This window comes from Lissotriton vulgaris, chromosome 7, assembly GCF_964263255.1.
Source record: "Lissotriton vulgaris chromosome 7, aLisVul1.2, whole genome shotgun sequence".
Lineage (NCBI taxonomy): Eukaryota > Metazoa > Chordata > Amphibia > Caudata > Salamandridae > Lissotriton > Lissotriton vulgaris.
This window is the reverse complement of record NC_141695.1, coordinates 880,038,564-880,061,832: the sequence shown is the minus strand read 5'-3', so window position 1 is coordinate 880,061,832 and position 23,269 is coordinate 880,038,564. Positions and strand designations below refer to the sequence as shown.

Sequence of the window (23,269 nt, the reverse complement as noted above, 5' to 3'; positions counted from 1 at the left end):
ACAGGGTCAGACTGATTTGCATATAGCTGTAATGTTGTTCTTTGCCCCCACACAGTACACTGAGACTCTGCTGAAGTTATAGTGTGCTTTATTCAGCAAACAACCAAATTATCACTTCCATAGAGCGCCGAGTGTCTAACCTTGACGAGCTCCGGTCGCTATTGCCGTTAAACTCCTTTCGCGCCTTCAAAGTCCTGCTCCTGCGCATGCGCGCGTCTCACGCTCTAGCTACGTGCGCAACGCGTCATCGCGTTGACGGCCGTAGGCTAGAGCGCAATACCACATATCTCCCCCTTTTATAATGCAAACAATAAAATATTCTAGAGTCCTAACTCATTGTCCACTCATGTCGTAGTCTCTGAAACGGGAAGGCAGGGTTACTGTCCTCCCCATGCGGGTGCGCCTTACCAGGTTGTGTTCCTCACTGTTGCTCCCCTCGGAGAGACTCCTAGTGCCTACCTGGTTGCTGCTCTCTATGTCTTCATTCGGGACTTCGTTGTTTCCTGCCACCGCTGGTGTTTGTGATCCTTCATTCCCTTCTTCATGTTCTTCCGCGAGCTCTTCCTCCTTGATACTTTCACCTACTTGTATTTCCACTTCTCCTCCGCATTGCGGCTCTTCTGCTTTGACCACCGGCCATTTCATGATCCTGTTGACTCTTGCCATGCGGTCTTGGGACCACACTTTGCCATCGCTTAGTAATGCTGCTCTACCGCGCACTTCTCTAACTTGTAAGGGTTGACTGTACTTGCTTTCCCCTTTCTTTTGAAGAGTAGGGAGTTTGACCCTGACCCACTCTCCCTTTTCCAGCAAGACCTCTTTGGTGTTGCGTCTTCTGTTGTAGTGTGCAGCATACACCCTTTGAGCCTTTTCCAAATTGTGCTGCACCACCGCTGGAGACCATTTGCTGGTCACAGTTTTCTCTCTCCACACCACGTTGTCTCTCGTGAAGGGGAAACGGCCCCTTAAGATCTGGAAAGGGCTGTACCCTAGTACTGTCGGGGTAATCCTGTATGCCCACAACATGCTCTGGACTTCGATTTCCCAATCTTTACCTTGCATTATAGCGGCTTGTATCGACCCCATCAGTACTCGGTTGAACCGTTCCACTTGTCCATTACAGGCCGGATGATAGATCGCCGTGTGCTTGGACTTTATTCCGTTTCTTGCCATGTACTTGACCCATTTGTCTGAGACGAACTGTGGTCCATTGTCACTCAGTATAGTCTTTGGTATTCCTTCCCTCAAGAACAGTGTGGTGAGGAATTTTAGTACTGTGTCAGTGTCCATGGATTCCTGCACATCTATCTCGGGCCATTTGGAGTATTTGTCTATAACTACGCACAGGTATTTGTTAATGCCTCTGTTGTCAAGCACCGGTCCTAGGATGTCCACTGCAATATCCTCCCACGGGTTCTGGGGACGGTCGAATTCTCCCAGCGCGGGCCTCAGTGGCCTGAGTATTTTGTCAGCTCCTTGGCACTGAACACATTCTCTTACTTGCCTTTCTATCTGACTGTCCATGCCTGGCCACCAGTACATCTGTTTCACTCTGATTTTCGTCTTTACGATGCCAAGGTGCCCCTCGTGAAGTTGTTTCAACAGTATAGGGATTATGGTCTCTGGAGGTATCACTCTGTCTCCTCGGTACAGGAATATGCCAGAGCCACTTAACGACAACTCTTCCCGAATCTCATAGTATTTTCTCAATTCTGCTTTTAGGTTCCTCTTGTCAGGCCAGCCGGAGGTGAGATATCGCTTGACTTCTACTACCTCACAGTCCTGCATGTACGCCTCGGCCCATTCCTGCTTGCTTATCGTCGTCTCCATGTCGACCATGTCTGCTACCATCTCGTCTGTGTCCGGCGAGGTCACAGGGGCGTCTTCCATGGCGGAAGCTCTACTTAAGTAGTCTGCCACTTTGTTCTGTGTCCCTGGTAGATACTCCACATCATACGTGTAGTCCAGCAGTTTGAGCGTCATCTTTGCAATGCGCGGTGTGGCTGTATCGTGGCCGGACGACGTCAGGACCTTGACCAATGGCTTGTGGTCGGTTTGTAGTTTGAACCTGGTGCCCCAGATGAATTGCCTAAACTTTCCCATGGCCCAAGTGACTGCCAGCATTTCCTTCTCGATGACACTATATTTTTGTTCGGTGGGGGACAAGGCGCGAGATGCGAAACTAATTGTTTCCACTGTGCCATCTTCTCTTTCTTGAGCGAGCACTGCCCCTAACCCCTTGTCGCTGGCGTCCGTCGTTAGGATGGTGCTTCCTGTAGGGTCATAGCCCTGTAAGGGCACTGCTTCACTGATGTCTTTCTTCAGTCCGTCAAATTCACTTTGTGCTTCCTCGTCCCACTCAAACCTTGATTTGTCTCTGATGAGCTGGCGAAGCTTATGCGTCTTGGTGGCAAAGTGTCTTACGAATTTACTGTAGTATTCGGCCATTCCGAGGAACGACCGAACTTCTTCCTTGTTGATGGGGGCTCTCGCGTCATTGATGGCCCTTACATTCTGTTGTTTGGGTGATATGCCTTGACTCCCAATCTCGTGTCCTAGGTACGTGACGGATGACATTCCTATCTTGCATTTGCTCCACTCTGCCGTGAGGCCTTTGTCTTGCAGTACAGTGAGCACTTTGGTCAGTTTGCTGTCGTGGTCCTCCTGGTTAGTTCCCATTATTAGGATGTTGTCCTGAAAATATTGGACTCCCGGCAGGTCTTTGAACAGACGATGCATCAGTTTATGGAACACGGCGGCCGCCGAGGCCAAACCAAAGGGCATGCGGCGAAACTGATAGCACCCAAATGGTGTGATGAACGAGGTGTATTTCCTGCTCATTGGGTGCAGATCGATTTGGTGATACGCCGATGTGAGGTCAATGGTGGAAAACCATGAAACTCCTTTCGTTCTCGCTAACATTTCCTCGATCCTCGGGAGAGGAAACTTTTCCACTATCAGGCACTTGTTGAGTTCGCGTAAGTCCACACATAGACGGACATTTCCATTTGGTTTCTTGGCCACGACCAATGGGGCTAACCATTCGGAACTGTCTATCGGCTCGATGATTCCTTGTCGCTCCAATCTCTGGAGTTCCGTTTGTACAGCTTCTTTTTTGGAGATGGGAATGTTCCTGACTTTGTGCGAAACCGGGCGGGCTCCTTCCTTGAGTAGTATCTTGTGTACAAACTTGTCCAATTTTCCTACTGTGCCTCCAAAGACATTGGAGTAGGCTTGTTTTAGTTCTTCTAGTTGGGGTGACTGGCCATCTTCCGTTAGCAGGCTCTGCTCTTTGCCACCAGGATCTAACTTGATCCCTAAATCTCCAGCGTCTCTCCACCCGAGCACTGAGGGCCCCTTCTCCGCCACATACAACTTGCAGGTGGCTGTTCTACCTCTGAATTCAAACTTCAGGGGGCGGAAACCCACAATGGGGATGGCATTGTTGGTGTAGGAGATGGGACGGATATCCGGTGGGTGTAGCTTCGGTCCTAACTTGGGCACAAAGTCCTCCTCCCAAACAGATCGCTGTACTATTGTCCAAGGGGATCCTGAGTCAACCGCAACGTGCACCTTTACCCCTCCGATGAACATGTCCGTGCGTGGCTTGTCTGAGCGTTTGCCAGTTACGTCCAGCACTTGCCCTTCCACACACAGAACCCAGTCTTCATCCTCTAGATCTTCTTCCGTTACCGCTTCTGACTGTGTAGGTTCCATGCACTTAACCATGGACCTCTTCCCCTTCTTGCGGCACACCTTCTCAAAGAGGCCGACCAGGCCACAGAACGCGCATCTGGCGCGAAACGCCGGGCACCGTTTGTCCTGAGCTGAGTGGGCCGTGCTTCCGCACCTGTAGCATGCGAACTTGTTGTCTGTGGTTTGTCGTCCTGGCCCAGGTTGCTTCCCTGGCCATTTCGATTCTTGCCTCTGTTCTCCTGTGGGTCCTTTTTTTGCTTGTATGCCGCTGAGGCGTCGTCGATTTTGTTGACCATCTGCTTAGGCGCGTTTTCCCTTTTGGCGGCATCTGCACAGCGCCTGGACAACTCAGCCTTCTTCACCATGGCAATGACGTCTTTGAGCGAGGCTTCACTTTGCGCCCAAAGTTTGTCCTGGACAGACTTGTTGGTTGTGTGCATGACAATCTGGTCCTTGATATACTCGTCTTGAAGTTGCCCATACTTGCAAGTGATGGCCAGACGTCGCAAAGCCGCCACGTAGTCATCTATCGATTCTCCCGCTTCCTGTTTTCTTTGCTGGAAGTTGTAACGGTCAATGGATACACAGACCGCAGGTCGAAAGTGGTTATCTAGGTCTTCCAATGCGTTCTTGAAGACGTCATCTTCTGTTGCGTCTCGTTCTTTAGGCACAATGTTCGCAAACACACGCACACCCTCCGGGCCTAGGTTGTGCAGTAACACCCTCTTTTTCCGAGCAGGGGGGTATGGCTCCCCATTCTCATCTTCTAAGGCTTCTACGTAGTTTTTGAAGTACTCCCTCCAGTCCTCCCACTTCATTAGGGGTTCACCCGGTCTGGGTAGGAAGGGGACGGGAGCTGTCAGTGCAGATGCCTGGTTGGCCATCCTGTGCTCGTTCCTGGGTGCCTCTGGTTGGTTTCTTGGGCTGCCTGGCGCACTGGGGGAACCCAACCCTCTTGAGGAATCTCCTGGGCCTCTGGGGCTGCCTGGTGTGCTGTTTATAGCACCTTGAGGGAGGTTGAGGGATTGCTCGCCCTCCTCTGTATTCTGGGCGTCTCCTTTCGCTGCCAGGGTACTAGCTGAAGGACCCCCCCGCACTCCGGGACAGCACTGACCTTGCTTCAGTGGTCTGCGACTTGTTCCTCTGCCAAGCTGCTTGAAGGGGGTGCACACATCAGCCCTCAGTGCAGGTTAGGTGCTGTTGCCACGCTCTATGGTTCGAAAGAGTACTGCTACGCGTACATGGTGCACACTGGTCTGGAACTGCTGTCTGGTGCTCAGGTTGCCGACCTCCAGTGAGGCAGTGTGGAGACAGTGGGGTGCTCCCAGTCCTTGTCGCCACTGTAATGTTGTTCTTTGCCCCCACACAGTACACTGAGACTCTGCTGAAGTTATAGTGTGCTTTATTCAGCATACAACCAAATTATCACTTCCATAGAGCGCCGAGCGTCTAACCTTGACGAGCTCCGGTCGCTATTGCCGTTAAACTCCTTTCGCGCCTTCAAAGTCCTGCTCCTGCGCGCGTCTCACGCTCTAGCTACGTGCGCAACGCGTTATTGCGTTGACGGCCGTAGGCTAGAGCGCGATACCACAATAGCCATGTCTGAACTGGGGTGGCAGAGTGGGCTAAAGAACGGTGATGGATTAAACCCAGATCTTTTGACTGGGTGTGATTATTTGATTGATTCAGATGCTCCGTCCATCACCACCCCCTTTTGTACCGTTACTTAGAAGCCAGCATCTGCATAGGACGTGTAATAGGTTTGTTGGAATAAGATCATTTAATTTCACCATTACATACGTCTTTTTATCATTTCGACAATTTTTCATGTAACTTTCTTTGCTCTATCGTAAAGTGCTGTGACCCCTCTGGGTAATACCCACGCTATATAAAAAACGCATGAATGGCTGAAAGAAATTGACAAAACCAATAGCACTCCGGGAGGCGCCACCAATTAGGTTTGCCAATGCTTGTTATCTTTCTTGATTACTTCACCTGCGCAGATTGAAACTAATTGAGCCACATGCAATCAGGCCAGCAGTCTGGTTTTTCTGTGCGTTAAATTAGATTTAGACTTCCATTTTGTTTACAGCTGTCACTTTAAGCAGCGTCCTCTGCGCGACCTGTCATTACAGTTGTGTCAATTCCGCTGATTGGCTGATGCTGAGTCTTTAGCTCGCCACACCCCTTCAACAGTAACCTCCCCAACACCATTCTCCTTTCTCAGGGTTTCCTGGACAAGATTACATGGGCTTCTGTTTTCTCTCAGTCAACCAACCTTTGCTGATTTGTGCCCGCCCTTCTGTTTTTTTCAGTCAACGAAACCATAAACTGCTTTCTGAGCAGGCTCTTCGTTTTGCGTGACCCTTTACAGGATCGCGGAGCTGCCTTCTATTGGTAGGATCATTTGTCACTCTGGTTCTTCGTTGGAGATGCGTGCGACGATGTCCTATTGGTCGAACATCTTGTCACTTTCTGAGTACTCGGCCTCCTAGTGGGTGTTGTAGCGAATGAACAGTCGAGAAACTGCCAGCTGCGTTTGGTGATTGGGTGGAGTGCTTCGCTTTGGGTTAGGTAGGTCCTTTGCTGTATGTAGCCGGCCCTGAGCACGCCGCCTGCCCTGAGTCCTGAGGAGAGTGAAAGGCCCTGCTCTGCTGAGCTCCCGTAGGTAAGGGCGTTTGGGACGCAGAAGCTTCTAGAATAAGGGGGAGTCTCTTAACACTGCAAAACGAGCTGTTTTGAGGACGAGCGCGTGAGATCTGACGGGTGCGAGGTTTACCCCCCCCCCCCCCCCCCCCTCCTCCTTACCTATCCTTATCTGGCTCGAGAGAGGATGGTTGAGGCTACAGATTCGGATCTGGAAGTCGCAGTGAGAGGTCTGAGTTTGGACCGGAGGGTTGGGCTGTGGATACTAAGGTTGGCAGTAGTGGAAGTGTTGGACTGTTATGAGAAAGCAAATGCGTCATTGAAGAAGGAGGCAAGAGGGTAAAATATCATTACATGATGACTGACTGTAAAAGAAACTATTGGGAGCAGAGTAAAGCAGATGAAGGCATTGAGTTTTAGGTGAGTGGTTTACTTGGCGTGGGGATGAGGTAGATGCTTTATGTTGTTTGTAGGAGGTCTAAAAACTGACCTGTGAGACCCGAGATGGGAATTAGGGAAGCGTTCGCAATCGAAGGGTGAGTTTTACGCCATAAGAGTCCAGAGGACGTTTCTGGGGATTCCTAGACTGTGAGGTTTAATAGGGCTGGGTATTGAGGATGTGACTTGACTTTTGGGATGCGAGGCCTGGTATTGGATGGATTAGGGGATGAGGTTGAAGGGTGAGGCTGAAAGGCAATAATAAACAAGAGTCTGAGATTAAAGAATGTGACTCTCTGTTAAGGAGGATCCATGTATTTGCTGTCAGGGACGTGTAGGGCAGGAGCTTGAAGGGCGAGACTTTATTGCGGCGCTAAGGTTGAAGGGTGTGATGAGGATGCGTAAAGACAAAAGTCGTGCCAATGGGAACGTGATACAGTCTGAAAGATGACTAGGTGTGATTGTTTAGTTTAACGGTTGAGGGGCTTTTGCGGTTGGGACGTTATGTTCAATGTAACCAGTGAAGAGAGCAGATATGCAAGATTGGGACTATCAGAGCCTTCGTAAGACCTTGTGAGACTTCGTAAGGCTCAGTCCAAGGCTTACAAAATCTGCGCGTGACAAGGATTTTAGGATAATATTTAATGGATGTATTTAAAAATGTAATCCTTACAGAAAGCAAGAAACTATTGGGAACTAGCATTGCTAATAATCAAAATATAATTCTGCCAGAGTACTGAATTAAAGTCGGCCAATGAAGGAAACCCATGGAAAGAACTAATCAATAAACAGACTAACACGGAGTCTGCTCATTTAGAGGGCCAACGTAAGTGTAGACATCCATATGCTCCGTTAGTAAGCCAAGTAACAACCGGTTAATTTCCAGAATAAAGCTGTTTATAATGGTCCAGATTTCAGCAGCCACATACATTTTGTGGCCTGACATGACCGGGTAGAATTAGTAGTGTTGCTAATACATAAATCAATTACTCTGATAAACGTGAAGTGTGTAGATGCACTTTCTTCCTAATGCAGCTCATTGGGAAGTCTATTCATAAATAATTAACTAACTAATTTAACAAATTCACATGTAACGTAGCACAGCAATACATTGGTTTGTTCAGCTAATGAATGAACTATGAAGAACATCGTCTGAAAACCTTGAAATTTACAGATTAGAGGAAGATCCTGCACTTTGGTTCATTGAGTGAACACAAATATTATAATTCTGTTCACACACATGCCATAGTAAAGCGTAATTTTTTATGATTTGCCTAAAATGGAAAAAACACACCGACACAGAGAGAGAAAAGCGTACCCACGTAATATTGACATGCACTATTATTCTGAAAATATGGATAGTTGCCAATACAAGCTGACTGAGCCTCGGTCATGCTAACTTAAACATCTAAATTAGCCATAATTTTCTATTTAGCAAAAATTTGCATACAGTCCGATCACTGGAAGTTTAAAGGTGCAGGTCTGACAATTGAGAATGCTCAAGACTTAGAGGCAGAGGTGTTGCCGCATTGTCAATTTTCAATGCAAGACTTATGTATAATGGTTTAAAGAGAAAGCTCAAACTTTCAGTAATAGGAGACCTATTGCGTTGCAAATGCGTGTTTGTTTTACATGGAACATATTGCGTGGGTTCAGTCTGGTTCTAAGCGTTCTGATAAGAAACCCAAAGGATATGCAGATAAAATACGGTTTCAGAGATTTGTCCAATTTTAGTCACAGCAGGGCAGGAAGCAAACAGACGCAACCAAATATGATAAACATTTTGTCACAGATTTGTTTGATCCAGGTGAAATTCAATAATGTCAATCTTTGCTGTATTGGAAGTGTCGGGTTATTTTCAAAAAATTTGTGATATTGATTACATTTGTAACATTTTTTAACACATTTTGATTTTTTTTATACCAATTTTAATAAGATTTACAGAAAAGCAATGGCAATTAAGAATTGTTAACCCTCAAGTTTATGCATATGTGAGTTGTCCGAACGTGAACAGTTCATACAGGTTTAACCAGGGACCATTGGTATTGATTAGATTGGAAGGGTTCAGTGTTTTGCTAAATTTTACCTGAGGTTCAAACCTTATATTCAGTGGGAGAAAAAAAAAAACTCTGGTTTTGAGGATACCATTTCAAATGGTGTGCGACAATTGGAAGAAAACTCTATGTAAATTGATGCCCCAAGCGTGTACCCTGATGTCAAGTGTGAGCACTAGCGTTATAAATCACGAAAGGTGTGTCGGCCCATATGGCCCATTTGACAAGAGGTGGATGCATCAGTAACAAGATATTGAATACAGGAAGCCCAGCTGACGGAGGCTACCAGAGACGAGCTGGGATTATGAACTTTTGCCACAACAGACAAACTAATTTTACACTTGTGTAGTATGTGTGTGGATGTTTAGGCCCAAGAACTGACATTTCCACTCAAGTTATAGTTACTTATTAGAGTGGAAAATGTAGATTTTCATCAACCCTGATGGTCAGAAAATCTGGATTTTATTAAAGACACCAAGGCTAACATTATTCCAATCTACCTTTAATTGCTACCACTCGGCCTCTTTAAAGAATTCAGAACACTTCTTTACAAACCATTCCAACCTAATATAAGGCCAGAACACAGAACTCTTCCTTCTTTTTTAAACTTGTAACATTTCAAAACCATAAACATGTTATTACTGTTATCCCAAAACAATAGGAAAAGTAAGAAATAAGTCCAAATCCAAAAGCCATTTCCATGAACGAAACTAAATCAAACTCCTCATGCAGTTACGAATCTTGGAGTACTTCATCCTCCTCATCTTCTATTGTTAACTACATCATAAAAAATAATATAATTATTAAACAGGGTTGCTTCCTGGGAAGGAATAAAATTAGCCTCTGTGTCTTTAATAAAATTTAGATTTTCTAACCATCAGAGCTGGGAAAATTAGCATTTTATCTCAAGACCGAAGGTTAACATTATTGCAAGTTAAACGCTTTTTTAATAAACAACAAGCTGCATTTTCAACCCGTTCGTAGTAAAATCAGCGAAAAACCACATAATTTGACCAGTCCACACTTCTCAGTATGTCCTGTAAAGCTCCTCCTAACATAAATGCTTGAGAAGCAGATGCTTCCCTTACAGAATGCACCCCAATCTCACAACCCCATCTGAGTTTTGCATCACCTTTCACCCACCTTGCAAGAGTTGAGGATGATACGCCTTTATGAGGATATCTGAAGGAGATCAACATCTAACACACATTCACCTTTCTCAAATGTGAAGTTCTTTTCTCATACTCTTTCACACAATATGCTATGCACAAGTTTTCATGGTTATCAAAATAAGGGTAAAAAATAGTTTACGAGTGCGTCTTTGTTCTTATATTTCAATAACAATACACACCCGCAGGTGAAAAAAATCTTGTTTGTAACCTCTAATGCGCTTACATCTGACACTCTCTCCTAAATGATATTAAACATAATAAAACTTAATTTTCAAGATGAAGATTTAATATCTAGAAATTCATTAGTCTCCAGACCATCCAAATACCGTGGCGACATCCCAAACTGAATTGTAGCTTGAAACCTGCAGCTTTGAAGTTATTCTACTCCTCATAAGTCTCTTCACTAGGACATTCTGCCCCAATGAAATACCATTAAAAAAAGAACATGTCTGACTGCAATAGTTAAATGGTGAACATTAATTGACCTATTAGACAATCCCTTTTTAAACGGCTCTGATAAGAAATTTATTACTTTCATGGTATCCACTAAAACGGGATCCAAACCCCTCTCCACACACCAGCAGATCCATTTTTGCCAAGCCAATCTATACACCGTTGTTTTCCTGGTGCCCACGATTCTGTGATAAGATTAGATGGCCATTGTGAAAGTCCTGGCACTTCCATTCTCTCCTGAAACTTTCCATCCCATCATTTCTCAGTTGACTCTCTAGAACCAAATTCTTTGGAAACACTGGTAACAGAATCTGCTAATCCACCAGCATTTCCAATTATATTGGGTACCACACCTGCGATTTCCATAGAGGGGTTACTAACACTACAGTCTCCTTGCACCTGTGAAACGGCATAGCTACTCGAGCTATTGTTGAAAACTGTGGAATAGCATAACCCCTCAGACCATTCCAATCCTGAATGAAAGCATCTATCCCTGCACACTCAGGATCCGGACACCAACTCAGGCATCAAAAAATCTACTCGCCTCTCTCAGTTGCGTGTAAAATGTTATCTGGTTGAGCTATTTTTAGCACCTACTAGTCCCATCTGGTGAGTAAACTCAGGGTGGAAAGGAACAGGTGTTCTGTTCATGCAGAAAGTAAATGAGCAAAAAGATGCCAATCAATCTTGTTTTCATCTTGATACATTTGCTGCCTGTTCAAGGAAAGAAATCAAATGTCAGTTTGTCTTTTAACCAAATGCTGCTTGGAAAGTTTTCTCTCCCTTACGAGTTAGAGGTTTTTGTCAAGTGAGCGGTCTGAAGATGTCAGTTATTTTTCTCTAACGCTTAACATTTAAATAAATAGCTTGTAAATTAATATTACCAATAAAATATCTGGAATTTCAAAAGCAAAATTTTGGTAATTAAAAAATGTGATGCAAACAGAATTAAATAGGAGCAAAACAAACCAGAACACTTTACTAGGTGATGTGTAAGTGACGCATAGTTGCAGAAACTCTATTTCCAAACATTTTTGTTGGAATTCTATATAGTTTTATCAGTAAAGCTGCATGTCGGTGGGAAGGTTTGTGGCCTTATCAGTGTGTAATCTGCTGATTATAAATGAGTGTGCTACCACTTTATGCTTCAGTTATTTATTAATTAAAAGTGATCGTTTTGAAACATGATTTCAAAAAATTCCTGCCCTCTTCCTGATGAAAATGCTGTTAATGAACTAAGAGGCTAGTCAGGGGTAATGTGTATCTTCTATATGGCTAGATTTGTATTACATATGGAAAGAAAGTTTAGTCAATGGAATCAAGCTAGAGTTTTTTTTTTGTACAGTAGACATGCTGAACTCTCCCCTTTGACGGTGCTCTCATATGTGATAATGAAGAAAATAGTGGCTCAATGAATTAGATTTGCCTAAGATCAGATCACATCATTTGAAACCAGTTTGTGTGCCAGACCATTACAAATAGGTTGAGTAGATTAACTCACTAGACCTGCAGGTCGGGTAACTTAGATTTGTTCGACACCTGCAACTGTAAAATACTTCCAGCTGTGTGTTTAATCTGTCAATCAAGCAATCAATCAATCAGAGTACTTGTAGAGCGTGCTACTTACCCGTGAGGGTCTCAAGGCGCTGCTACTGCTCGAAGAGCCAGGTCTTGAGGAGTCTTCTGAAGGCGAGTAGGTCTTGGGTCTGCCGTATGTGGGTAGGGAGGGTCTTAGAGGTCTTGGCGGCGAGGTAGGAGAAGGATCTGCCGCCCAAGGTCGTTAGTTGGATGCAGGGGTCAGCGGCGAGGGCGAGGCTGGGGGAGCGGAGCTGGCGGATGAGGGTGTAAAAGCTGAGTCTGCTGTTAAGGTAGGCTGGTCCGGCGTTGTGGAGTGCTTTGTGTGCGTGAGTGAGGAGCTTGAAGGTGATCCTCTTGTCGACGGGGAGCCAGTGTAGGTCTCTCGTGTGGGGGGTGATGTGGCTGCGGTAGGGGGCGTTGACGATCAGTCGGGCGGAGGCGTTTTGGATGCGCTGTAGTCGTTGTAGGTGTTTGGCTGGGATTCCTGCGTAGAGTGCGTTGCCGCAGTCCAGTCTGCTGCTGACGAGGGCCTGTGTCACTGTTCTTGTTTTGGTCTGGATCCACTTGTAGATCCTGCGGAGCATGCAGTCTACAAACAAATCCACTTGAAAAGGTCCTCAATGATCCATCAACTTAAAAAACGAAATAAGAAATCACCGTGTTCGGTCTCCAGTTGCTGGAATCTCTGAGATTCCTTGAGAACCAGGCTGCCTCCACATTGCTCAACCCTGAGATGTTCCACCTGTACTAAAATGTTCTGTTTCAATTAGTGCTCACAAAATACTTTTCCCAAATCTGCCAAAACATTCGACTTCGGACCCCCTAATTTGTTCAAATACCTTACAGCAGACATTGGCCATCCGCAGAAGTATTGAGCACTTCGCCTTGTCCTTTGTAAAACGTTTTATCGCAAAAGAACCCACCAGAAGTTCCAAACAATTTGTTCCAATTGGTTTCCTTTTCAGACTAAAATCCTCCTGTGTAGGTTGTACCACAACTTGCGCCCCATCCTATCAAACTCACATCTGACTCTCTGATCATATCTGGTAGAGTTCCAAAAATAGCTCTCCCATTCTACGCCTCCATATTTCTTAACCACCAACCAAGTTCCTCCTTGGACTCCTCTGAAAGCACAATCTCCTCTGAGTCCCTCAAACCCACTCTCGGACGTTTCACCTTCAACCTCTGAGGAGCACGGTAATTCAAAGTTTCTGGAAAAATTGCTTGAATTGAAGAGGACAACAAACCTACCACTCTTGCTAACATTCTCAGAGATCTCCTTTCCAAACATAAAATACTCTTTCACATACAAACCAAGAGGGGTCAAGGCAGTAGAGTACCGCACTTGCTGGAAAGAGATATTGGGCAAAGTGTAACATTTTACTGGTGGTGCACTGAACCCAAAGTGCAGCCCCTCTATACTTCTGAAGAAAATTTTTTCCAAGTACTCAAAATTTGGTAATTTTGTCAAATCAAACAAATTTATATTTGGACATATATCCTTGTCCTTTCCACAACACAAGTATTCATAACACTTGAAAATCATGCATGTAACATATGTAACAGAGGAGTTTCTTTGTTCACTGATTCTTTATTTGTTTTCTTCTTTTTTTAAAACCCATGCCAACAACCAGTAGCCAGCACGTTTCGTCCCTCAAGGACTTCTTCAGGGCTCTGAATTATATGTAATTAACATTGGTCCTTCAAAGTGCTAGTGCATGGCGATCACGAAGTTCCACATTCAATAGAGTATGTGAATTCTCTTAATTGTATACGAGTGTTGGAAGGCGGTGACCCCAGGGGTCAAGTAGATTCTCCTAACCCCCTGGAACCTCCTCTCCCACAATTACTGCAGAGTCTTATCGAGGGGGGAGTCCCCACCGGGGAGGACTGATCGTACACACTGTCGACACACCACACTTATGAGCGGACACCACACCGTGATTCTTTATCAAGAAAGACTTTATCAAGATTAAAGTAAAGAGCAATACACAGCGATCGGGGGATCGCGAAAGTCTTGTAACGAGGGGTCGGGGAAGCGGGACAGTCTTAGGAGGCCAACTGGCACGCCACGTACCCGGCGCACAGTTCTCAATCCCCCGAACTGGGGTGTACGGGGGCTGGCGATGGGACTTGCTGTCCTCCTCACTGCTGGTTCAAGCTGTTCGTGAGGGTAGCGTCGATGGTCCAGCCGGACCAGAGAGTTTGTCAAGCCGCGACGAGGTCAGCAGGGCTTGGGCAGGAGTACTCCGTCGTACTCGTAAGTAGATGGAGCTGCGACAGCGTCAGCAGGGCCCCGATGGTTCCGTAGGTTCTAGGGTGAGCCGCGACGGCGTCAGCAGGGCTCGGTGGATCAGAGTCTGTTCTCCTCGAAGTCAGCCGCGATCAGATCAGCAGGGCTTTCTTGTCCAAGATACAACTGCCGATTAGGTGGAAGGCAGGCTGTCTTATAGTCGTCAAGCTCTTTGATGTCCGGACCCTCATAGGCAGGAGGCCGGAGGTCCGAGGGCCAGGCGCTTGATCGTCTGGGCGGTTGGTTCTTTGATGCTTTGGACCATGCGTCCAGGGAATCCCAGACGCCCATCAGGGCCTGGAGCCAGCTCACTAGGAGGCCCAAGGTGCCATCGAAACCAGCCCCCAGGGATAGTTCAGAGGTGTGAGGGAAACCAGTTCCTCGGAAGGGGGCCGGAGGTGTGATGGAAGTCTTGGTTTCGGGTACTTGGTGAGTCGTTCACCCCCCTAGTGGATCTGGGCGCGCCGGACGCGCAGGCTTAGCGGCAGCCAGGAGAGGCCAGGGCTGCCGAAAGGAAAGAAGGCGGCCGGCCAGCCGGGGTGGCCAAACATGGAGTCCGATGGTTACGTGAACGGGTGCAGGCACGCGGTCTGGGGATCGTCTCAGGTCCAGTGTAGGAGGGTCATGTACAGTTCTGGGTGGACGGGAATCAGTTCCACCCGTAGATCTGGGGCTGCGGAGATCAGCGAGGACCACTCCACGAGGCCGGGTCCAACATGCGTCCCCTCCAGCTGAAAGACGAGGAGAACTACCCATCCTCTTGGGGGTTCTCCTTGCTGAGGCGGAAGAAGCGGGACAGGCCGTCGGCGTTGGCGTGGTCGGCACCAGGCCTGTGTTCCACAGTAAAATCCATCCCTTGGAGGGAGATGGACCAGCGTAGCAGTTTAGGGTTCTCTCCTCTCATTTGCATGAGCCACCGGAGAGGACGGTGGTCGGTCTGGACCCGGAAGTGGGTCCCGAACAAGTAGGGCCTCAGTTTCTTCAAGGCCCAGACTACTGCGAAGGCCTCTCGCTCGATGGTGCTCCATCTCTGCTCCCGGGGTAGTAGCTTCCAGCTGATAAAAGCTACCGGATGATCAATTCCCTTGTCGTCCACTTGGGAGAGTACGGCCCCGATGCCGTGTTCGGAGGCGTCGGTTTGAACCACAAACTCTCTGGAGTAGTCAGGGGCCTGTAGGACTGGAGCGGTGCACATGGCTTGTTTCAATTCTTCGAAGGCCTTCTGACAGGCGGAGGTCCAGATAACCTTCTTGGGGTTGGCCTTGGCTGTCAACTCGGTGAGGGGGCCTACAATACTCCCGTACCCCTTGATGAATCTACAGTAGTACCCTGTGAGACCTAGGAAAGCCCGCACCTCGGTCTGGGTCGTGGGGGTCTCCCAGGCATTGATTGCGTCTATCTTGGGTTGGAGGGGGGCCACGAGGCCGCTGCCGACCTGGTGCCCTAGGTATACCACTGAGCTTTGTCCTATTTGGCATTTACTAGCTTTAATGGTGAGCCCGCATCGACGCAGGGCGTCCAACACCTCCCAGAGGTGGTGCAGGTGCTCGGCCCAGTGAGCACTGAACACTGCAATGTCGTCTAGGTAGGCTGCACTGAAACTTTCCAACCCAGCCAGGACCTGATTGACCAGTCGCTGGAAGGTGGCGGGGGCGTTTTTCATGCCGAAGGGCATGACTCGGAAGTGGAAATGGCCATCCGGAGTGGAGAAAGCAGACCTTTCTTGGGCCCTCTCCGTGAGGCCGATCTGCCAGTAGCTACTGGTGAGATCGAAGGTACTAAGTTACTGAGCCGACCCTAGGCGGTCAATCAGTTCGTCGGCTCGGGGGATGGGGTGTGCATCGGTTCGGGTGACTGCGTTGAGTCCGCGGTAGTCGACGCAAAACCTTAGCTCAGGAACGGTGCCGGGGGCGGCCGCCTTCGGAACCAGGACCACGGGACTAGCCCATGGGCTGTCGGAGGCTTCCACCACTCCTAGGTCCAACATTTTGTCGACCTCAGCCTTGATGCAGGCTCGGACTCGGTAGGCTCTGTGCCGTACCGGAGGGCTGTCCCCGGTGTCCACGTCATGGACGCACCAACTAGTGACGCCGGGAGTGAGGGAGATGAGGTCTGAGAATTGTCCCAGCAAGTGGCGACATTCCTCACGCTGCAAGGGGGTGAGGGAGGAGGAGAGACTCACTCCCTCTACGGAGCCATCTTGATCCTTTGCACACAGGAGGTCGGGTAGAGGGTCCGTTTCCTCTTCCTCTCCGTCGTCGGTGGCAAGGAGTAATCCCAACTCAGACCGCACAAAATGGGGTTTGAGCCGGTTTACGTGTAACACTTTCAGGGCGTTCCTGGCTGATTTCGTATCAACGAGGTAGGTGACCTGGCTCTTGCGCTCTATCACCTTAAAGGGTCCAGTCCATTTGTCCTGCAAGGCACAAGGTTCCACTGGTGACATGACCCAAACCTGTTGGCCTGGTTGAAACTCGACCAGAGTGGCATTCTGGTCGTACCAGCGTTTCATCTCCTCTTGGCTGGCCTCTAGGTTGGCCTCGGCCATCTCGCGAAACTTCCGCGTCTGGTTCCAGAGGGCCAGGACGTAGGAGAATACATCGGGGGGTGTGCTCGGTGGGGCTGCCTCCCAGCCTTCCTTGACCAGGCTGAGGGGGCCCCGGACGGGGTGCCCATAGAGCAGCTCGAAAGGGCTAAACCCCAAGGATTTCTGGGGTACCTCTCGGTAGGCGAATAGGAGGCAGGGTAGGAGGACGTCCCACTTGCGTCGCAAGGGCTCCTCAAGACCCATGATCATCCCTTTCAGGGTGCGGTTGAACCGCTCAACCAGGCCGTTGCCCTGGGGATGGTAGGGGGTGGTGAACCGGTAGGACACCCCACACTGTTGCCAGAGGGACTTCATGTACCGGGATATGAAGTTCGTCCCTCGATCGCTCACCACTTCTCGGGGGAATCCCACCCGGTGAGAAGATCCCCATGAGGGCCTGGCCCACGACTGGGGCCGTCACGGTCCGGAGGTGGAAGGCTTCGGGGTATCGGGTGGCGTGATCGACCAGAACCAGAATGAACCGGTGGCCTAAGGAGGTCCGGGGGTCCAGAGGTCCGACAATGGCGATCCCCACCCTCTCATAGGGGGTACTGACAACTGGAAAGGGCTGGAGGGGAGCCTTGCGCTTGCCTCCGCTTTTGCCGCTAGCCTGACACGTGGGGCAGGACTTGCAGTGGCGTTCCACATCAGCCCGCATGTGGGGCCAGTAGACATGGGTCACTAGTCGCTGGAAGGTCTTATCTTGGCCCAGATGCCCTGCCAGGGGTACATCGTGGGCCAGGTTGAGGAGGAGTCCGCGGAAACGTAGGGGTACCACCAGCACACGGGCTGATCCTAGTTCCGCGGTCTTCTGTTCACTGTACAGTAGGCCGTTTTCCCAGTAAAGGTAATGGGAGCCGGACTGGTCTCCAGCGGCCTGGGCTGCTGCCTGTCGGCGGAGCCCCTCTAGGGCAGGGCAGGAGGTCTGCTCTTGGCAGAACTCCTCTCAGGACGGTCCTCCCTCTTGGCGCCACTGGGCCAACTCGGGGAGATCTGCTAGGGTCGGGACTGGTTCGACACCTTCGTCGGATGTGTTTTCTTCGAGGGAGGGCTGGTCGAGGACCGTAGGGCGCTCGCTGCCCTCGGGTACATCAGGGGCTGAACTGGGGAACTCAGGCTCTTCGTTCTCTGGGTTGGGCATTCTGGCGGTCATGGCCCGGGTGCTCACACAGGCCCATTGGGGCAGTCCTAACATGGCTAAGTGGGTCCTTCTCTCTAGCTCTTTCCACGGGGAACTCTCTAGGTCATTCCCCAGGAGGCAGTCTACAGGCATGTCCGTGCGGACTGCAACCCGCAGATCGCCCAAAACCCCCTCCCACTCAAACGGGACCTGGGCTATCCTGCAGGTGCGGACAGAGTTATCGGCTGCTATCACCCGACAGGAGGTGTGGGGGATGATCATGGACTCAGGAACTAGCGTGTACCTAACAGACGTGATGCTGGCTCCTGTATCCCGAAGGGCTCCTATGCTGCGCCCATCAACCTTCACTGTCTGGCCGTACTTTTCGGTGTTGTCGGGCAGATAATCTCCGGGGATCATCTCACTATTCCCCAGGGAGGCTAGGACCATGGCTGCGGGTTCCCACTCCCCTGTTCTTCTATCTCTTCCTCTTCTAAGGCTACTGAGGATATCTGTCTAGAGGAGGGCCCAGTGGGAGTGGGTTTCGGGGTCTGGGGACATCGGGGGGTCACCGGCATAGTGCCCGGGTTGCTGACACTTGAAGCACGTGGAGCTGGGGCGGAGCCCCGGGGGTCCTGCACTCGGGGCGGCTCTCGTCGCGGGAGGAGAGCGCAGGGTCTGGTTTCTGGGGGGACTACGCTGAGGCCCTGACTGGGAATTTTGCTGCTTGCCCCGACCTCCTCCACCTCGCTGGCGGAAAGATCCTTGGTCGTTCTGTGGGGGGTCTCCCCCGGGCGCCTTCTGGACTCGGGTGGCCACCCATCGATCGGCTTCCACAGCCAGTTTCCGTGCGTTGGCGAGCTTGCTGTCCAGGAGATGCTGTCTGAGTTCCACAAAGCAATTTGCGGACAGGTGTTCGTAAGCCACTAGGTCGACTAGGCCCTCGAAGGTGGTCACATTGCTGCCCTTGATCCACCCATCTAGGGCCCGGGTGTAGTAGTTCACATAGTCCACCCATGTGGTGCCAGGGATCTTCTTGCACTCCCTAAACCGCTGGCGATACATTTCTGGTGTTAGGCCGTAGCGGAATAAAAGAGCGTCTTTCATGTGTGGGTAGGCGTTCATGTGTGCCGTCGGTAGGTCCAGCAGGGTATCTCTCCCCTCGCTGATGAAGCGGCTCCACAGGCCGGCCCTCCAGTCTTTCTCCGGGACCCGGTGAGCGGACATGGCCACCTCGTATGCCTTGAACCATTGCTGGATGTCGTCTCCTTTGTAGAATTCCTTTATAACATCCTTGGGGATATGCACCTTCGTTTCTTTGGGGACCACCTGCTCCCCAAGGCCCGGTGATCCGGCTGCTTCTTTTCTGGCTTTCAATTAGATTTCCTCGAGGCTGCGCTCGTGCTCGAGCTGAAGTTTCCGTCCTTCATGCTCCCTCTGGAGCTTCTTCTCCTCTAGCTCTCCCTGGAACCGCAATTGCTCCACCGCCAATTTTTTTTCTGCGAGTTTGAGTTCACCCTCTAATTTGAGGCGTGCTAGTTCGAGTTCATGGCTTCGGTCACGTTCTCGCTCGGCCATCTCCTCCGATGACCGCTCTCTCCCGGTTGCTGGGCTCCGGGTCGGTTGCTGGATTCTCTCACCGGTCGGTGTACCGGGTTCGGTCTGTGGCCTCCCTCCCTCGTCTTCGATCGGGGGAAGAGATGCTCCGGACTCTACCCAGGCGGTCAGCGCTTTCTGGAAATCTTCCTTAGTACTTAGTCCGGTACTCGGGATACTCTGTTCTTTGCAGAACTGCTTCAGCTCTCTATGTGTGTAATCTTCCAGGAGGTCCTTGTCGAAGGTTGTCTTTACACCAGATTCTGTAGTCGTCATTGTCGCTCTTTTCTTGTGTGTTTGCTGCGTGTAGGCTCAGGTAGTGTGTCAGTGGTACGATCTTTAGACGTAGGTTCGTATTGCATCGCTGCCACCAATGTTGGAAGGCGGTGACCCCAGGGGTCAAGTAGATTCTCCTAACCCCCTGGAACCTCCTCTCCCACAATTACTGCCAAGTCTTATCGAGGGGGGAGTCCCCACCGGGGAGGACTGATCGTACACACTGTCGACACACCACACTTATGAGCGGACACCACACCGTGATTCTTTATCAAGAAAGACTTTATCAAGATTAAAGTAAAGAGCAATACACAGCGATCGGGGGATTGCGAAAGTCTCGTAACTAGGGGTCGGGGAAGCGGGACAGTCTTAGGAGGCCAGCTGGCACGCCACGTACCCGGCGCACAGTTCTCAATCCTCGAACTGGGGGGTACAGGGGCTGGCGATGGGACTTTCTGTCCTCCTCACTGCTGGTTCAAGCTTTTCGTGAGGGTAGCGTCGATGGTCCAGCCGGACCAGAGAGTTCGTCAAGCCGCGACGAGGTCAGCAGGGCTTGGGCAGGAGTACTCCGTTGTATTCGTAAGTAGATGGAGCCGCGACAGCGTCAGCAGGGCTCCGATGTTCAGGTCTTGTGCTTCAAGAGGGAGCCGCGACAGCGTCAGCAGGGCCCCGATGGTTCCGTAGGTTCTAGGGTGAGCCGCGACGGCGTCAGCAGGGCTCGGTGGGTCAGAGTCTGTTCTCCTTGAAGTCAGCCGCGATCAGATCAGCAGGGCTTTCTTGTCCAAGATACAACTGCCGATTAGGTGGAAGGCAGGCTGTCTTATAGTCGTCGAGCTCTTTGAAGTCCGGACCCTCATAGGCAGGAGGCCGGAGGTCCGAGGGCCAGGCGCCTGATCGTCTGGGCGGTTGGTTCTTTGATGCTTTGGACCATGCGTCCAGGGAATCCCAGACGCCCATCAGGGCCTGGAGCCAGCTCACTAGGAGGCCCAAGGTGCCATCGAAACCAGCCCCCAGGGATAGTTCAGAGGTGTGAGGGAAACCAGTTCCTCGGAAGGGGGCCGGAGGTGTGATGGAAGTCTTGGTTTCGGGTACTTGGTGAGTCGTTCACCCCCCGGGTGGATCTGGGCGCGCCGGACGCGCAGGCTTAGCGGCAGCCAGGAGAGGCCAGGGCTGCCGAAAGGAAAGAAGGCGGCCGGCCGGCCGGCCGGGGTGGCCAAACATGGAGTCCGATGGTTACGGGTGCAGGCACGCGGTCTGGGGATCGTCTCAGGTCCAGTGTAGGAGGGTCATGTACAGTTTTGGGTGGACGGGAATCCGTTCCACCCGTAGATCTGGGGCTGCGGAGATCAGCGAGGACCACGCCACGAGGCCGGGTCCAACAACGAGCAACATTGGTTCTTCAAATTACTTTTGTATGAAAATAGCCAAGGAGACGTCACATACGCCTGTTTATCAAGGAGTACTTTACTCCAATCTTAACATATTATGGGATGTTGAAAACCTTATTACCTCTGGCACTTGTTCCTGACTCTGTTCTCCCATAAGATCTATGTGATATCCTTTCATTGTTTCCAACACCCAAGGGTCCCCTGTTATCCTTTACCAATTCCTGTAAAACTGAGCAAGTCTGCCACCCAGTTTTTTGGGTTTAACACAATCGTCTAGACTTACCTGATCCACAAGAATGCCGATGTCCTTGTATTCCTCTCCCTCAAGTCCTTTTTTCAGTGGGTAAAGCCCTCCTGTCTGATATGAGGTTTGATAAAGGCTGGGTCTAAATCCTTTTGAAAATGACGTCCTTGTAATTCCTGGACCTTGGCCGGGGAACTGACCCCTTGATCGCCCTGCCCAACCGAAAACCTGCCTGTCAAAAACCTTTTTTTAGGTCGAGCCTAGACGAAAGCAAAGCGAAGCTTTGCTGTCTAGGGCTTGACAACTTATGTCGCCGCTTTCAGGGGAATGTGGACTGCAGACTGTGACGAGCTTGTCCTCCTGGCGATTGTAGCTCGTGAGCGCGCACGTCGCGTCGCCCTGCCTGATATTCCCATTCACACAAAGGCTCCCGCACGCATGCGCACATACACACACTGCATACACACACACACACCCCCTTAAACAGACACACGCTGCATACACACACGCACCCCCCTTAAACAGACGCACGCACAAACACACTCCAACATACACACGCGCGTACACCCCCACCCTCAACCCCACTCACCGGGCTCCTCTCCCCTTACGCTTGGGAAGGCACTGTGCTAGAAGGTGCGCTGTCTCAAATCACCGCCGCCTCCCACAGCGGCATTATATGGAAATGAAAACTTGCCTTCCCGTAAACACTGCCGCAGCCCGGGAACTTCGGTAGCCTCACAAATCCCGAGCGCAGCTCCTCTGACGTCAGACGAGGAGCCGCGCTGGGATTGGTGCCGGTGGGGCCGTTGCCTGGCAACGGAAGTGTCATCGACGCCGGGCGGGAGGGGCTTCTTCGCTCCTCGCTCGGACAGCCCATGTGCGCGCTCACGGCGTCTTTCAGACAGCCGATGTGCACCCGCAGCTTCTCTTCTCTTGCGATCTCGGCACTTTTGCGAGCTCCCCCACGCCTTCACTTTTACGAGCGAGGCTCGCCTCTCTGCTAAGGCGTGTCACCCGTGCCAGCGCTCAGCGTGCCTGCTGCCTCCTCAGCACAGCCTGCTCCTGTGCCTTCTTATACAGAGCCCCCCAGACGCAGCACTCGCTCCTTGCCTCCTCACTCGGTCCGGGGAGCCTAAGCCCACGTGGCACTGAACTTTATCGCCGGGCAAGGGACCCCAAGCCTCAGGTCGCTGTGAACCATCCCGGCGCGCCCTGCTGCCGAGCCCCGTGATGGAGGAGACTGACCTGCTTTGGGAGCGGCTCGGGCCATCAAAGTAAGTGCTGCTCTGGCTTTCGCTTTCCCTCCCGTCTTCTCAGTTGTCGTCATGTGTTGACATCAGTTCTCGCCCTCCTCCCGATGTCCGCATTGCAAATGACCACATACAAGTTGCTTGCGGTACGAAGACGGAGAGGCGGTGGGCTGTGTAGCGTGGAAAGGCTTGTTTCATCTGCCAGTTCTCGGACAGGAATGCAGCTGGGTGGTGAATGTAAATGTAAATGTAATGTAAATGAAGCGTAAACCGTGTGCACAAGCAGGCCTTCAAAGGAGACTTTACTTTCCACGGCTGCTGTGGGGCATATTCCAGAGTCAATGTGGGGGACTGAATTGAAACGGGATGTGTTCATTAGGACAGAGAAGTGGATGAAAGAGTGAAAATATTGAAAGCGGTTTGTTGGTACGTCAGCGGTGATTCTACAGGGTGCAGCTAAGCCTACAAGTACCGGGCC

At 50.4% G+C, this 23,269-nt stretch overlaps 1 protein-coding gene across 2 annotated transcripts in view; it reads left to right on the top strand.

Annotated features, from left to right (window-relative positions):
* Window positions 1-6,204: 6,204 nt before the first annotated feature.
* The window catches only part of G3BP1 (G3BP stress granule assembly factor 1), a 366,859-nt gene continuing 349,794 nt past the window's right edge, over window positions 6,205-23,269 (top strand). Inside the window, exon 1 of one of the 2 annotated variants that reach the window (XM_086931268.1) lies at window positions 6,205-6,364. The gene's annotated coding sequence lies outside the window, so the exon portion shown is untranslated. The remainder of the gene's footprint in view (window positions 6,365-23,269) is intronic. The other variant, XM_086931269.1, reaches the window with a different exon arrangement.